Source organism: Mytilus edulis, chromosome 7 (genome assembly GCF_963676685.1).
Source record: "Mytilus edulis chromosome 7, xbMytEdul2.2, whole genome shotgun sequence".
NCBI lineage: Eukaryota > Metazoa > Mollusca > Bivalvia > Mytilida > Mytilidae > Mytilus > Mytilus edulis.
This window is the reverse complement of record NC_092350.1, coordinates 16,472,238-16,490,571: the sequence shown is the minus strand read 5'-3', so window position 1 is coordinate 16,490,571 and position 18,334 is coordinate 16,472,238. Positions and strand designations below refer to the sequence as shown.

At 29.4% G+C, this 18,334-nt stretch overlaps 1 protein-coding gene across 2 annotated transcripts in view; it reads right to left on the bottom strand.

The window, feature by feature from the left end:
• LOC139480858 (transient receptor potential cation channel subfamily M member-like 2) overlaps positions 1-14,201 on the bottom strand; it is a 68,154-nt gene extending 53,953 nt beyond the window's left edge. The window contains exon 1 of one of the 2 annotated variants that reach the window (XM_071263778.1): positions 14,113-14,201. The gene's annotated coding sequence lies outside the window, so the exon portion shown is untranslated. The remainder of the gene's footprint in view (positions 1-14,112) is intronic. The other variant, XM_071263779.1, reaches the window with a different exon arrangement.
• Positions 14,202-18,334: the final 4,133 nt, after the last annotated feature.

The window sequence follows — 18,334 nt, the reverse complement described above, 5'->3', positions numbered from 1 at the left end:
TTATCAAGGATCATAAACGACAAAAGATGCAAAGGTGAAATAAGAAACCAGTATTTATATTTCAATACATAACATTCAAAATATCAATGACCAAATATGTCACTTAAATCATAGCAGTATGTATGTACTAGCGCTTAATTTAGTGGACACAGTCAAGGCCAGTGTCTGACAATGATGCTGAAATTGAAGTTTGAGTGATTTAAGTAAGTGTTTGCATTGTTTGCATCAGTGATACACACAGTGAATTCGAGTACAATTCAACTAAATGGTCTACATGGGGTATCTGTATTCTTTACTTTTTTTAGCATGAAGGCATTTGTCATTATTTTTAATATGTACTTTTTAATTCTGTAAATTCTAATCAAAATAATTGTGCTACAATGTATTGCATGTTCGTGTAATTTTGTGATTAATCTATTTTGAACATAGTTTATTTCTATAATCTGCGCTGGCTTTGTAATTCTGTTTTATCACAGGTATTATTATGCTTTATCCTTATATTCTTCTGGATGTTTTTTCAATGTTTGTTTGCTTTTTGCGTCTATTCATTATTTAGAATGTCAGTATCCCACATTCTGCTTTTCCAATCTCAATCCTCACATCTATTATATTTCTTCTTTATATGTTGGCCCTATCCTAAGATTTTCACAGACTGCAAATTCAAGCCTTTAATTAACGACTCGAAAAGATGACCATTATAGAAGTATGACCTTATCAAATTATAGTGAAACAAACAACAAATGGTATTTCGATAGTTAAACATAGGAATGTCAATAATTTACATTCAACATTTCAACAATGACTCGTCCTTTTATAATTTTTAAAGGGACCACAAAAATAATGTTATCATTACAATTAAATCTGAACCATTTTATATAACTTTTTATCTCATCCATGCATTTCATTATTATTTTCCCACACGAGTAGGCTGCACACATTCTTATCAAAACTTTGAAGCATACAAATGTCTATTTATTGCGAAAGTCTAACAGCATATTTTCGGTTTTTATATAGGGTTTATGAAAAATATCTAAAAGAGATGTAATATTGAATCATGCATGATAACATTGTTTAGAAATAAGAATTAGGAATTTTATAAACATTCTCAAAAACTATTTTAAAATTGTCCAAACAACAATATTAAAATACATTTGAAAGAGTTCGAACACTGCAAAATGTATAAATTATGTACTCGCTGCTCTGAAGCAGTCCTTCCTAGAACTGTACTGTATGTGTTCGTGTTCTTTGGTATTCGCAAAAAGAAGACACAATAATCAACTATATATTTACTTAGATTACATTATAAGTAATCTCTCAACAGAATATTTGTATTTCTGTTTGCTTACAATATATTAAAATCTGCACTGTCACATAATGATCTATTTTCGGTAATTGATGTAATTTCTGTTTGTTTTACCAGTGTTGTTTTATTAATTTGCATTTATATTTCTGTAAAGAAACATTAGAAATATAACTCATAGATACTGTTGACGTTCTTGACAGGTATTAAAAAGACATTACATCTTTTTTCATTCTTTCTTTATTTCTATCCATCATAATTTTTTTTTTCATTTCTTCTAGCATAATGAAAACAAAATATTTTGGGATATTGTATTTTTTTTTCATGAGTATATCACAGGTTTAGGCTATAAGGTGATATGAAACAAAACATGAAGGTGTGGATAGGGGTTTAAGGAAAAAGGAATAACGGGCAAAAATTTACAGATAAGAGAAAAATGGGGAAAAAAAGAAAAAAAATACAGTGAATATGCGTTGTCATATATAACAACTAGACAATTATAGGCAAAAATTAAAAATGGTATACAAATAAAAGAAATGAGGTTTTAATGACCCCATCCATACCTTATGTTATCTGATTGTTCTGAAGCAAGATAAGACCTTGACATAACTATAAATGTATACGACCATCGTCAGGATAAGACCGGTTCACAATAATAAACACAATACATAATTTAGATTATATGTTGTGATGCAAAATCATGTACGACCAATTTTGGCAAAAGAATTGGAACAAGGGCGCGCTGATACTCGTGTTTTGTCAACGTCCTTCAAAATGTAAGTAAATGGTTTAACAACAACAAAGAATGTATGTTCCTCTACAACTCTCATATTTAGCAATAACTATAATCATTAAATAAAGAATAACAAGGCAAAAACAGCCAGTATAACAAGATCAATACATCGATATCTGCTACATAAGTTCTATCTTTAAAACAGTCCCCTAAATGTTTGAATGGTCATTTTTTTTAAATAAAATACGATGAAGGTGGGTGCGCTTACGAGACTTTAGTTGCCTATACCATGTTTTGTAAATTTCTGTGTCATTTTGGTCTCTTGCGGATATTTGTCTCATTAGCAATCATACAACATCTTCTTTTTCATATTGATGGCGAGAAAGTAACATGTTTCCACAATAATTAAAATTGAAAAATGTCACCGTTGCTTTTTCATATATTTCAATTTTTACCATTAAAATCCAACGTCTAATAAAGGAGTGACCAATCAATAGTTTGGTTAAAGTTACAAATATCTTTAATAAGAATACAATTTCTTTTTATATATCTAGATATCTCTCAGAGGAATATGGTTTTCCAAAAATCCAGAAATCGAAATAGATAAAAGAAATGAGTTTATTTAGATATTCACATATTTTGAAAATCAATATAAATACTGGTCTTTGTACATAGAATTATTGAACTATAAAGGTTACACGAGTTTCATTGATTATAATTCAATCGAAGACAATGCTAGTCAAGTAAAGTTTTTATAAGAATATTATTGATAAATATAAACATGACTGAACACGCTGAAATTTAAAGTGACATGAAAGGAATAATACATATAACATTTGAACATTATTAAGTTGAACATATCTACATAATGCAATCAGTGGTATGGATTTTTTTTTTTTTTTATTCATATTGTTTTTAATTTGTATTTTTCAGGGGCAGGTGGTTGTTTATATTTTATTTTCGCTTTTTTAATGCAATATTGGTATTTCCGTTCAAAGATTGCAGACGGAAAACAAGTATTTCGTTTTTAAAAGCAGTCAATAATAGTAATAATCGTTTTTTCGCCTAATTATATTGTATTCATGACAAAAACAATATACAAGACTATATGTTATACAAAAAAAGTAAAATAAAAAAAATACTGAACTTATAGGAAAATCCAGTCGGAACATCCATAAACACATGGCAAAAACAAATAACAAAACACATAAAAAACGAATGGACAAGAACTGTCATTTTTCTGACTTGGTACAGGCATTTTCAAATATAGAAAATGGTGGATTAAACCTGTTTTTATAGCGCTAACCCGCCCACTTTGATGACAGTCTCATCAAATTCTGTTATATTTACAATGATGCGTGAATTAAAGAGACATAATAAATAAAATAGTCAAAATATGGGTACAGCATCATCGTATAACAATTTTAAAAGGAACAATTTAACAGAACACAAAAACATCTATCTACAAACACATTCATTGATTGACAATACTGTCAAAACCTTTATTTGTGATATATTGTGATAAAATATTTTTGCAGAAACAGCATGAAATCATGTTTACGGTCACTATAAGATTGATGATTTTCTTTCAGTGGGCGTCAGATGAATATTATTTGTAATTATAAGTACAAAGAATAAGGAGATGATTATTAAGAACACAACTACAAGAGCACAAACATGCCAAAAGACTCAAAAGATACAAAAAATGGTACAGGTTTTAACAGAAAACAAATTCAAGACTACGCAAAAAGTCATAGAATGCCCTGAAATGACAAATGTTAATCAATTTGATTGAAAAAATGTAACGGCTTGAATTTTAATACCAAACGGTACATGGAAAACAATATAATAAACAGTAACACACGACAACCGCGCAGTCTTCAGAACTGACTCTCCTGACAGATTGATTTACTCTAAAACGAATATTATGCGATAAGTTAAACTGATTACTGCTTCTTATGAAAAGAAAACCGGCTTTCAAATTTGTTAAGGAACTTCTGTTTTTACTAGTTGGTTTGACGTATAAGAAAATCACGTTTTTGTCGGGCACATAGTTTTAATCCTGAAGTTTTTTTTTATTGTAAGTTACTTCTACACAAACATGACAAAGGAAATGTCATGGTATCCATCTCGATTTGGTGGCTATTACAGAAGGTTTATTTTACAAGGGTTTATAAACATATAACCTTTTTTAATTTTCATAACAAATTCAAGTATATTTGTCAGCGGGAAAATGACAGATGATCATCATTAATCATCTTAAAAAAACGAAAAATTTGAAAATGAAAATTGATAAAAAGTTATCAACTTGAGATCTTCAAATTATTGAAATGTCAAGCACGTGGCTTATAATGGATTTAGAATGTGACAATGAAAAAATGTAAATAAGGTGATGATATATTGTTAGAATATTGTGATACCACTTGTCTCATTGATTGCTCTACATGTTCAGTTCACGCACATATGTCGTTACGATTAAACTTATTCTCTGGTTAGAAAAAAAACTAAGGGAAATCTGTCTGTACGTTTAATGTCCGTCCGATAGATAATCGACTTTCTAGTTCACTATGTTAACGGAATTAAGTGCCATAATTCATGGTTTTTGTGTTTAGATACTTTGTTCGCAAATTTACATTTCCTTCTTTTCTATCAAGAAGAACTTTTTTGGTAAAGGATACACATAAAAAAAATGTATCACATACTTTGTTAAAATATACCCCAAGCCATGAAATTTCATTTTAATTATTCTAAAACGGATTTAAAGTTAGAAGGAAATTCATGTCCATAAGGCAAAATAGATTAACAACTGTAGAAACAAGTAAAATCCCCAAAATACTGAAATCCATGAAAAATTCAAACAGTGAAGTCCCTAATCAAATGGCAAAATCAAAAGCTCAAACATATCAAACGAATGGATAACAACTAAAATATTCCAGGCATTTTTTTATATAAACAAATTGTGGATCGAAAACGGTTTTATAGCTAGCTAAACCTTTCACTTGTATGAAATTATGTCATTATGTTCACAATGATTCGTGAACAAAACAAACAGACATATAAGTAATATATACAAATGTTAACAATATGGTACAGCAGTCAATATTGTATTATAATCTTAATCAAGATAAAACAACAAATATGTAACATAGCAGTACAAAATAGCATATATCAAATGTCAAAACCTCATTTATTGCCTACAGTTATCTATAATACGATGTTATTGTCTACGTGAAATCTACCCACAAATTATTGAAATATTTTAACTACTGGGATCAACTCCTCACCGCGACAGGCACATGGTAAGGTTAACTCCAAAACTGTGTACAGACAAGCCAATGTTGTATAGTATTTAATCACGTAATATGAATAATATGCGAGTTTAAATAGAAGAAACATGGAAGGTAGCACACGGCTTAGAAGATTTGTATTTAATCAATTTAGATGATTTCAAATAACTACATAATCTATTTTCGAAATATATAGATAATGTAAACAATATGTTTTTAAACTGAAATTGAACCCTCGGTTGTGTTCCATTGTGTTAACATTCAGCTCTTACCTTTTTTTCAGTTTTCATCAAAATTGCAAGTACATTTGTCAGCAGGAAAGTGCCCGATGGCTATCATTAATCATCTCAAAAGGTTAGTTCAGATGAAAACAAATAAAACATATAAAATGTTATCAACTCGATATTGTTAAATTATAAAAATGGCAAGCACGAGGTTTATCCTGGGTTTTAAAACCTGACAATGAACCAATCAAAAGGGGCTTACTGATAAAATATTGTGGAGTATTGTGATATATTACTTTTGTTTTACCCCCTTCTTTTTATATCGTTGTTTAAAAAAAAATGAGGGTTCTTTGTTAGTAAAGTAGACTTATTACAGAAAGAGTTTTAAAAATTTGACAAATATACTAAAAACATACACATTTTGTCTCTAATTTTGTCACATTTTTCTAAAAATTCTTAATTTAATGTACTATATTTTCTTTGTGTAAGGTCGGTAAGCAAATGCTTAGACAATTTTGAGAGGAATGTGTTCCAATATTGTTATAATGTACCACACGATTCGGGTGATCATTTATTTTCTTCATAACCTGATGTTTATATAGATATGAAAGTTGGGATGACAAATCTTTCCAATGAAGACTACAAGACGATAATGTCAGCAACATGCCAACAAATCCATGGTTTTATATGATTTGTTTTGTATACTATTGATGGTCTTTGATCGTTTTTTTTCTTTTTTTGCACTGTCAGGATCAGTTTTTCGTCGACTGAATCATATCATCCCTTTGGTATTTCAAACTATTTTTAAAAAGCTAGCACATTTTAGTTTTCATTCCATTTTATAAGAGTTTATATATGTTTATTGACTAGTGTAATATATTTTGTTTATACTTGATATTTCAAAACTACAATACTACGTATACACCATCGAGATATATAACGTTTAAGTCGACACTCGTATTTTTTTTATGAAAAAAGTAACGATAATTATTAATACCTGTATATCTGGACATATTCCAAATCAAAACGTGTTGGCCTGATTTTAAAATTTGGAATCGTCCCCATAATTCTTAATTTTGTTAAAAGTGTCCTTTTTGTACATTGAGTCTTTGGAAAAATAAATACTCACAATTTGCCACAAATAATCTGTCAAATCAATGTTTTAACATGTTTAACATTATTTTGCTGATAATTTAACAATCTGCCTAAGTATGAAGAGTAAAATTACCTAACAATAGACGTACAAATGATCTATGCTAAACATTTACCAATCTGTAAATAGTTATCACAGGTACCAGGATTATAGTTTAGTACGCGTGTTTCGTCTACATAAGACTCATCAGTGACGCTCATATCAAAATATTTATAAAGCCAAACAAGTACAAAATTGAAGAGCATTGAGGATCCAAAATTTCAAACATTTCACATTCTTAATTTTAGACATTTGTATGAAATTTTATAGCCCACTCTTTTTTTTATAATTATAAGCAAGAAAATGTTGTATGATTGCCCTCGAGACAATTGTCCACAAGAGACCAAATGACACAGAAATTAACAGCTGTATAGGTCACCGTACAACCTTAAACAATGAGGAAAGCCCATAATGCATAGTCAGGTATACAAAGTCCCCTAATGACAATTGTAAAACAAGTTTATCTAGAAAACCGACAACCTAATTAAAGTTAAAAAAAAAATGAATGAAAAACAATATTTGAAAACTGTTTTCTTGTTGATTAGATTCGAAGTTGTAGTTCTAGTTTTCAACTCTTCGTTCAAATGATTGTTAACTATTGAGCAATATAATGAATGGATATTCTTAAATGTTCAAATAAACGTATTAGTGAGATCAGGTTTTGTTGAATTTATATGATACAATTACAAAGTCAATTATTATTTATTTCTATTCAAAATGTGCTTTTAAATAAATTTTTAACAGTAAATCAGCGACAACCAACAACCAACAACTTGATAGGATGGTCAGTGCAAATCATTCATATTAAACTTTGGTTGATTAAACGGTATCTAGAATTTAAATTATAGTCAACGACAATAGATCAAACAACACATGTTGGGTTTTGAAATAATTATTTACTGTTTAGTCCTTCATATGATATAATTATCTTTTTAAAAGAACCGCTTAAGTAATATTATAATTACAAATAAAACTGAAACATTTTATATAGTTTTTTTTTTCACATCGTACGATTGACAGCAAGTATATTTGATCAGTGCATTAAATTAATTCTTTCCCACACGAATATGGTTTAAAAATTCTGTAAAATATTTCCAAGCAGAACGCAGTTTCTCTATTTATCAATAAGCATAAATTGTTGATAAATAACTTTTTATAGATGCTTTCTGGATAAAATCTAAATAATATTTAGCAGAAGAATGATGAATAATAATATTGTTTGCTACTAACAACATTTTTTTTTTAATACGTTTTTCTTAAAATTGATCATTTATAGAGCGAAACTTAAAAATGCAAAAATCATATACACTACAGGATCTACGAATCAATAAAAAAAATCTCACGGGATTGAAATATTGGTCGAAACCGATAAAAGATAGTATTTAATATTCATGTATTTTGAAAATCATTATGAAATGCAGGTATTTTGACATAGAATGATGAAATTATCAATATTATACGAAGGTAATTTTTATAACATAATCGAAGACAATGTTAGTCATGCAAATTTTTAACCAGTTTATCTTCGATGACTTGAACAGTCCTTAACAATTTGAATTCCTAAAATTGATATGAAAGATTTAATAGCAACTCGGGTCGTTAATTTTTTTGAATGACAATATCAGTCAATTTAATTTACATTTTTTTCTCATTTTAAAGAAAAGTTGTTGTACATACGCTAGATAAACTAAATTAACTTTACACCGGTTGTTTGTGATATTAATTTATTATTTATACCATAATATTTATTGATATAAAAGAGGGACGAAAGATACCAAAGGGACAGTCAAACTCATAAATCTAAAACAAACTGACAAAGCCATGGCTAAAAATGAAAAAGACAAACAGAAAAAAAAGAGTACACATGACACAACATAGAAAACTAAAGAATAAACAACACGAACCCCACCAAAAACTAGGGGTGATCACAGGTGCTCCGGAAGGGTAAGCAGATCCTGCTCCACATGTGGCACCCGTCGTGTTGCTTATATGATTACAAATCCGGTAAATAGTCTAATTCGGTAGGTCACATTCATGAAAGGGAAGGGGATTGTAGTTACGACGTAAGGAACATATCCGATATCATTTGTGAAACGGTTATTCCATAACGGTCAACCAACTCGTGATGGCGTCCGTAAAATTTACGAAGGGATGATTTCAACTTCACCATTTGGAACTCTTGGTTTAATAGTTTCCTTGTAAGCAACAACCCTCTATCAAGAAAATCATGATAGGAAATGCAAGCACGGGAATATCGTATCAATTGGGAGATATATACCCCGTATGCAGGTGCTGCTGGAATGTTGCTACTTAGAAATGGAAAGTTCACAATTGGAAAGCTGAATTCATCTCTTTTGTCGTAAAGTTTTGTTTTCAACCGACCCTCATTGTCAATTTCTAGATGTAAGTCAAGATATGAAGCCGACTTAACTGTAACTGTAGTATCCTTTATCTCTAGTTCGATGGGATAGATGCGTTCCACATAGTCACCAAATTTTGAATTGTTTAGTGAAAGAACATCATCTATATAGCGGAAAGTAGAGTTAAAGGATATTGCTAACTTCTTATCTTTCTTCCTAAGAAGTTCCTGCATGAAGTCAGCCTCATAATAATAAAGAAACAAGTCGGCAAGTAGGGTAAAATCTAGGTATGATTCAAGATGTGAATATGATATTCAGCCTATTTATTTTTTCTCTGATTAACTTCTCAATTTGTTGAAATGTGCACTAGTTAATAGATGTCAAAGGATTTAAAACAAAGAGATGTGCAATTCGTGTTTTCAAACTAATTATTTAAAAAGGTCTACAAATGATAACAGTCAAAATATGATTTATCTTGGCGTGAATCAGCTTTAAGCAAAGCTGATGCGGTGACTGAATTCAAAATATATGAATGTCTTTGAGGGCAATTTTTCAAGCATAATTTTAATTGATTTTTTCTTGTGAAATCTTAGCTGATCTTTTTATTTTGAATTGACATTATCACAATGTTTCACCGTTTTGTTTCTGTCTCATCGCAACTTCTTTCACTTTCATCTAAACAAGCATTTCCAAACTCTTTAGTCAACTTCAAAAATGGGTTTTCTTTAGTTACACACTCAGTACACATATTTATAACAGACATTGCCAAATTTTTCACTTATTTCTAACAACTTCAACACTACAATATTTTATGTTGCAAACAAAGCTAACATCCATGACATTACAGCTTTGACTGTAGAATATGTTACTTCGGCGTACTTTTGCACTATTGTATGAAGGCAACATCTGTAGCATATATCTTCTTGCTAGCCTGTACTAATAGCCAGATTTAAGTCTGAAACGGTCATTTTGGTCTGATCAAGTCTTAATCGACTTAATTTACCGCTAGAGAAAAAACGTTAAGACCTGTTTAGACAATCAGACTCTGTTAAGATATATCGTGTTCTGTCAGATCAGTCGTGTCAAATTAAACAAGTCAGATTCTTCTAGCATTCAACTAAGACTTGTTTAGATCACGTTCAGATCAAATAAGACCAAAGGTGAAAAACCTGTTTAGGTGCTGTAAGATCGTGTTCAGATTTTAAATATTTTGAATAAAACGACGACACTTTTTCTGTTTTTTATCAGGGGTTACTCCCCCTCTATGAATAAAATCTCGATATCTTGGATGATATTCTTTAGTGGTCTTTTAATATGACTGTATATCTATTTCATTAAATAAAGTATGCAAACTTAAAAAAAAAAACAATTAATTTTTTCCGATAGAATCTTTAACATTCGATTGGTTATATGAGAAAAGATTAATTGTTTTAACCGGAAAATATTTAATAAAAACCTTGCAGTCATGCTTTCTGACATAAAGTAGTCCTGTATGTATTTATTCCCCCTCTAAAGATATAATGATCAGTAATATGTCTCAAAGATGTTCTTAAACATTTTTGTTTCTAATGTAGAATAATTGTTCTAATCTTTATTTGTCAAGAAACGTATATTTTAAGTTTATAATTTACTTTATATTTTAAAATTGTATACAGATGACAGATGCTTGCTAAAAGTTATTTACATTTTAATAAACGGATTATCTAAGCAGTCAACCGAAACGGATTACCATAAACTAACTAAATAATTACCCAAATCGTGGACGTTAACTAATGAAGTTCCGTGTTTTATCTTTTACATAAGGTTAAATCGGGTTAAATGTTACATTTACAAATAAAACATTATTGTTTTTAATAAACGCAACAACAATACAAACATATTTTAAAAATTTAGTTGACAGTTTGTATTGACCATTTTATACATATAAAGACCGATGTCGATAACAGTCTTGAAAATTTTTTTATCGTCATTTTTTTAGCAGGAACTTATACAGGAGTAAATCATATCATAGAAAATTATCAAATAACGTTATTTAAGAAACGATTGCTAAAATATAATGTACGGTTTATATTTCTGTTCTGTATCAGATTTTTTAAATTACCAGTGTTATTTTTATTTTTAAAAACAGTCAGATGCTTACTTGCTATTTTGGAATTAACCAAAAAGTTTAAAATAACGTAGCAAAATGACCATACTTATAGATTAGACTTTTGTTTTTCTATTTTTGATTGATTTTACACTAATCATTTTAGGGACCGTTATAGCTTACTGTTCGGTGTAGGCCAAAGCTCCGTGTTGAGGCCGTACTTTTGACCTATAATTAAATGTTTTATACCATGTGACATGTGAAAGTTGTTTCATTTGCACACATACCACATCTTATTATTGATATCAACCGGCAGCAGTTTATAACATTGTCATTTCGATAAAAACAATATGCAAATTCAGTAAGTCATTGGAAACTCATGTCCTTGGATGGTAGTACACGAGTGTATGTTGTACTTTAAAGTTAGTCTGTCTGTTTAATAATTTACAGTTTAAGGAGAATTCTTTGTCATTTGCATATGGATAAAGAATATTATGAAAATTTGCTTACGATTGCATTCCGGCAGAGAGAAATATGTTTTATTTTATTTCAGAAGATTATTAGTACAGATATAAACAAAATCCTAATCTTTTACAATTTAGAAATATAATTTGAAAGTGTTTTTTATGCACATGGTAGATGAAATTTATGTGATCTAACTTTGTCAAAGGTCTGTGAAATATTTAAAATAGGACGTTCCAGAAAACACAAGTTGAAGTCGCTACATAAAATGTTCGTACAATACCGTTATATATGGTACGCTCATATCTAAATACCTTTCAGTTAAATAAGAAAGTGTAAAAACAGTTATTGAAATTCACCTGAAAAGGGTTAACGAATAGTGACTATATCTAACTTATTTTTCAAATATCGAATACACAAATAAATCTCTAAATTACCCACGCTTGCAATTTGTTTTTACTGACAGGTGTCTTCTGGTATTCGATTGGACAGACAGTATCAATGTAGGCGTAACAATCTATCACATTTATCCAATCAGTGTGTCTTGTGTGCGCTGACATACGGTCCACATAGTTAAGTGTTTTTTTTATAATGAATTATAAATTGATTGCAACAAAAATTATTCATACACTATAAAACAAACAATATCCTGCCCAACTATTACTTACAAGACACTATATTATACTAAATAACTATTAACAAATTAAGACAGCGTAAAAGCAAGGATTTGTATATAACTATACAAATCCTTGGTAAAAGTAAAATGATAATAGGATAACAATTACTATTTAACGGTAGAGGTCTGTTTATATTTAACTAGTATGCTATTAGTATAGATAGTCCCAGTAATTTAACAAATTGATCATCAAAAGGACGGCGTTGCTATTGTAGGCCAGGGTCTTGTCGGTACGTCTAAAAACCACCTAGGCCACTTTGATGCACCAAGCTCTCGAACCTGCACTAAGACCACAATGGAACACTATAGCGAACTTTCTATACTAATGAAAAGTCCATGTGCGTGCTTGTCAGATAAAAATAGACAACGCTTATATTTAAGAATAAACAGTGAAGAAAAGAAAAATTACTATACATTTTACGAACATTGAGACTAATTCACTAGCTGTGATACAGCTGAAGCAATAATATCGAGTGTAGCAAAGATACAAACAAAGAAGATTTTAATAATGCTAAACATTATTTATTTTCAAATCATATGGCAAAGCGTACGCAATGTCGCCCGGAATCCGACACTGACTAACTGTCTAGCAAATTACGACATAATTAAACAAGTAACAACTTTGTAAAAGATGTTTTTTCTAAACTGTACATTATATATATTAAATTAGTGTATTAAAGTCATATCAGATAGAAGAAAACAAATGTTGTAATTTCCTCAACAAAAAAATACCCCCGTATTTTAGAATCACGAAATAATCAAAATCGGATTTTTTATAATTTAAATAAAATTTGAAAATTGTAACTGTTCACAGGTAACAAAATTCATGACAAAAGCTTATAAGAAACAAAAAAAATCATATTTTACCTACCACTCTTTAGTATTAACAAACACTTCCAAAGAATTTTATAAATCCAAAAGTATTAACAAAAATTAACAAAAGCATTAACCACGCTGTATCTCATTCATGGTGGCACGGTAGTATTTGCATTCCAGAATTTAGGTTGTTCTTTTGTGTACCCTACTTAGGTAAATGTATCTAAACAGTGTGATTGGACAAAAAATACAGTATCAACTGAACATACTTTCTCAAACTGAGGGATGAATCAGGTGTGAAAAATATGAAATAATTTTACATACAGATGAAAATGAATTTTTGAGAATTTTTTTAAATTTTGTATTCACTGCACCATAAAAGACCTAAAAGTACTAGTGGCCTTAGGTTTTTAAAAATAGCAAAAAAAGTAAACGGTCATGATCCATATTCAAATTCATTTCTGAATAGTAAAATGAAAGTACTTCAATTAACTGTGAATGTAGAGTTTTTTGCAGTGTTAGAAAGTGGTGAAAATTCTAAAAAGGCTATCATTATCCCTTATGGGCCAGGAAATACTACCGTGCCACCTCATACTTTCATATGTTTCCAAATTCTATTAAAAGAACCGATAACGGATTTTTCGCCGTAAATTTCACGACCCAGCGACAGAAACATCTTTAGTACTTCGATACGATTTTATTTGATATTGTGTTTATTTATAAAGTAATTATAGAAAATAGAAATGTATTAAATGGCTATGTATAAAATAAGATACGTTTTACTGTATATTCTACCTGGATATCAGTTATAATTGTATGTAACAGGGATATTTGATATAATGCTGTACATTTTGTAATTTGTTAAAACAGCAATGAGTACAATAAAGAATTGATGAATGTTAAAAAAAAAAAAAAATTGTAACCGTAAGATATTATCAACAAATATTATTTAACACTCAAATATTTATAATCTTACCTTTACCGTTCAAAGTCAGAATAGGTCTGTCGTGTCATTGAACGGAGGGACCAACTTTATACATTTATTGCTATAGTTAACACCAAGAATACAAGTTTTACAGAAAATAGATTTCTTTCGGAATTTGTGGTTTTCCGAAAACCGTAATAGACAAAATATGGTATTTAAAAATATTAACATACTTGGAAATCAATATTAGATGCAGGTATTTTTTAAAGGATGATCGAAACATATACAAGAACCAACCCAACAGAAAACATTGTTAGTCATGCAAATTGATTATCAATATTTCTTCGAGGATGACTAACACATCTGAACATGAATTGAAATAAACAAACATGATCTTGAAAAATAATACACATTACATCTAAAACGTTTTGAATATTTATGATTTATAATCAGTAGTACAGAAATATTTTTATTCTTACATTTTTTTTTCGTCGTAATATTTTTAAAATAAATGGAACATTGGTGGGGTTCGTGTTGTTTATTCTTTAGTTTTCTATGTTGAGTCGTGTGTGCTGTTGTTTGTTTGTCTTTTTCATTTTTAGCCATGGCGTTGTCAGTTTGTTTTAGATTTATGAGTTTGACTGTCCCTTTGGTATCTTTCGTCCCTCTTTTGTCATGTTTCAATACCAGTTTCCTCACTTTTGATTGAAGACCGGGGTTATGATCTTGTAATGTTAATTGAAACAGTGTCTTTCTAGTTGTTCATTAATCTTTATTTAAAAGTGTTAGAAAGATTCGACAGCGATAATGACCTTGCTTATGACTAGGTCATTATCGCTGTCTTAGTCAATACCACTGTCCTGTGGGTAGTCCTTTAATCAAGACAATGATAAGTTTTTAATATCTATTATATAAATGGCCAATTCAACTTTAAGTATTTTGATAAGAGGTTCAAATGGGAAATTTACTTGAATTTTAATATTGGGTAATACAAAGCTTTATTGTTTGCTATATATTGGTGCTAAAGGCAAATTGAATGTGCTAAAACTATTAGGTTTAACATGATTTTCTTTATATTCAAACAAACTACTGAATTTTACATTCTCTGACTTAATGAAATAATTTGTATCTCAAATTCAATTGGAACAATCGATATAATTTTATCATTGGTAAAATTGATCGAAATAGCAGTTCTGAAATTTCTATAGAAAATGATGATAGCATGCTAAGAAATACATGCTGTCGAGAGGTAATTAAGTGAAAACACATGTTCTATTATTTACAAAAGATAATTGGCTACATTGGCTCCAATGACTTACGTTTTATTGTTGGATCTGTCTAAAGGAATAGTCTTATATTTTGTTATCTTTACTATAGATACTCGATAGGTACACATTATTCTATGTAAGCAATATACACATCAAATTGATAATCTTGAATATATAAAACAGGGTATGTTAATTTTTTGAATGACAATATCAATCAATTTAATTTACATTTTTTCTCATTCTAAAGAAATTTTGTTGTACATACGCTAAATAAACTAAATTAACCTTACACTGGTTGTTTGTGACGTTAATTTATTATTTATACCATAATATTTTTTCATATAATCTAGGTATGGTTCAAGATGTGGATATGATATTCAGCCTATTAATTTTTCTCTGATTAACTTCTCAAATTGTTGAAATGTGCTCTAGGTAATAGATGTAAAAGGATTTAAAACAAAGAGATGTACAATTCGTGTTTTCAAACGAATTTTTTAAAAAGGTCTACAAATGATAACAGTCAAAATATGATTTATCTTGGCGTGAATCAGTTTTTAGCAAAACTGATGCGGTGACTGAATTCAAAATATATGAATGCCTTTAAAGGCAATTTTTCAAGCATAATTTTAATTGATTTTTTCTTGTGAAATCTTAGCTGATCTTTTTATTTTGAATCGACATTATCACAATGTTTCACCGTTTTGTTTCTGTCTCATCGCAACTTCTTTCACTTTCATCTCAACAAGCATTTCCAAACTCTTTAGTTAACTTCAAAAATGGTTTTCTTTAGTTACACACTCAGTACACATATTTATAACAGACATTGTCAAATTTTTCACTTATTTCTAATAACTTCAACACTACAATATTTTATGTTGCAAACAAAGCCATCATCCATGACATTGTCAGTTCGTATTCAAATAATGGAATTTGAATATTTATTTTGTATTTCCGATCTTTTTTTCACATATCTGTTGTGAGTAGAGTTGTGTTTAAAGATAAACCGTCTTCCTTATGAATTACAGATATTTATAACCGCTTATGTATCCATGTATTAATATGAAAAGTCACGTTTAAGTGCAAAATGTTGATATTATTGATGACTTATGATTTTGTGATTCATTTTGTATGAATGATTTAACGAGTCTTCTGATACTCATTGAAAAAAATATAATGGATGTTCTTCATCTGTGTTTCCATCATTAGATGCACTGACACTTTCTAATGTAACAATATGTTAGCACTCCGGTACATAAATATATGACAAAAGGAATATCTAGTTTGGCATGTCATGATCCTGACAGTTGTGTATCTTAGTTATTGACCATATGTCCAACACTTATAGTTTGATGTGTACAGTATTTTTGTGTTGTAGGTAGAGTCATGGTTATCTATCTATAGTGTGACAAATTCAATAAAAATTCACGTCAACACACATGTCTTTTGTGTTTTAATAATGTACTTCTGTACTGAAAGTTTTAAAGTAATTTACCGTGGTTCATCTAGCTATATTATGACTTGTTTTCACTTTGATTGATAGCTGTTAAAATGGTTAAATATTTTTATCCTGCTGTATTGTTGCAATCTATTTTAAAGTCTATCTGTGCAAAGTATTTTATCAAAATGCATTTGGGGGCGTTTTGTCTGTGGGATATTTACATAGAACGATTGATTGTGGTTGCACTTTTTTTTAATGAGCTTTGACTGTAGAATATGTTACTTCGGCGTACTTTTGCACTATTGTATGAAGGCTATATCTGTAGCATATATCTTCTTGCTAGCCTGCACTAATAGCCAGATTTGAGTCTGAAACGGTCATTTTGGTTTGATCAAGTCTTAATCGACTTAATTTACCGCTAGAGAAAAAGACCTGTTTAGACAATCAGACTCTGTTAAGATATATCGTGTTCAGTCAGATCAGTCGTGTCAGGTTAAACAAGTCAGATTCTTTTAGCATTCAAATAAGACTTGTTTAGATCACGTTCAGATCAAATAGGACCTAAGGTGAAAAACCTGTTTAGGTGCTGTAAGATCGTGTTTAAGATTTTAAATATTTTGAATAAAACGGCGACACTTTTTCTGTTTTTTATCAGGGGTTACTCCCCCTCTTTGAATAAAATCTCGATATTTTGGATGATATTCTTTAGTGGTCTTTTAATATGACTGTATATCTATTTCATTAAATAAAGTATGCAAACTTTAAAAACAATTCATTTTTTTCCGATAGAATCTTTAACATTCGATTGGTTATATGAGAAAAGATTAATTGTTTTAACCGGAAAATATTTAATAAAAACCTTGCAGTCATGCTTTCTGACATAAAGTAGTCCTGTATGTATTTATTCCCCCTCTAAAGATATAATGATCAGTAATATGTCTCAAAGATGTTCTTAAACATTTTTGTTTCTAATGTAGAATAATTCTTCTAATCTTTATTTGTCAAGAAACGTATATTTTAAGTTTATAATTTACTTTATATTTTAAAAGTGTATACAGATGACAGATGCTTGCTAAAAGTTATTTACATTTTAATAAACGGATTATCTAAGCAGTCAATCGAAACGGATTACCATGAACTAACTAAATAATTACCCAAATCGTGGACGTTAACTTATGAAGTTCCGTGTTTTATCTTTAACATAAGGTTAAACCGGGTTAAATGTTACATTTACAAATAAAACATTATTTTTTTTAAAAAACGCAACAACAATACAAGCATATTTTAAAAATTTAGTTGACAGTTTATATTGACCATTTTATACATATAAAGACCGATGTCGATAACAGTCTTGAACATTTTTTTATCGTCATTTTTTTAGCAGGAACTTATACAGGAGTAAATCATATCATAGAAAATTATCGCACAACGTTATTTAAGAAACGATTGCTAAAATATAATGTACGGTTTATATTTCTGTTCCGTATCAGATTTTTTTAAAGTACCAGTGTTATTTTCATTTTTTAAAACAGTGAGATGCTTACTTGCTATTTAGGAATTAACCAAA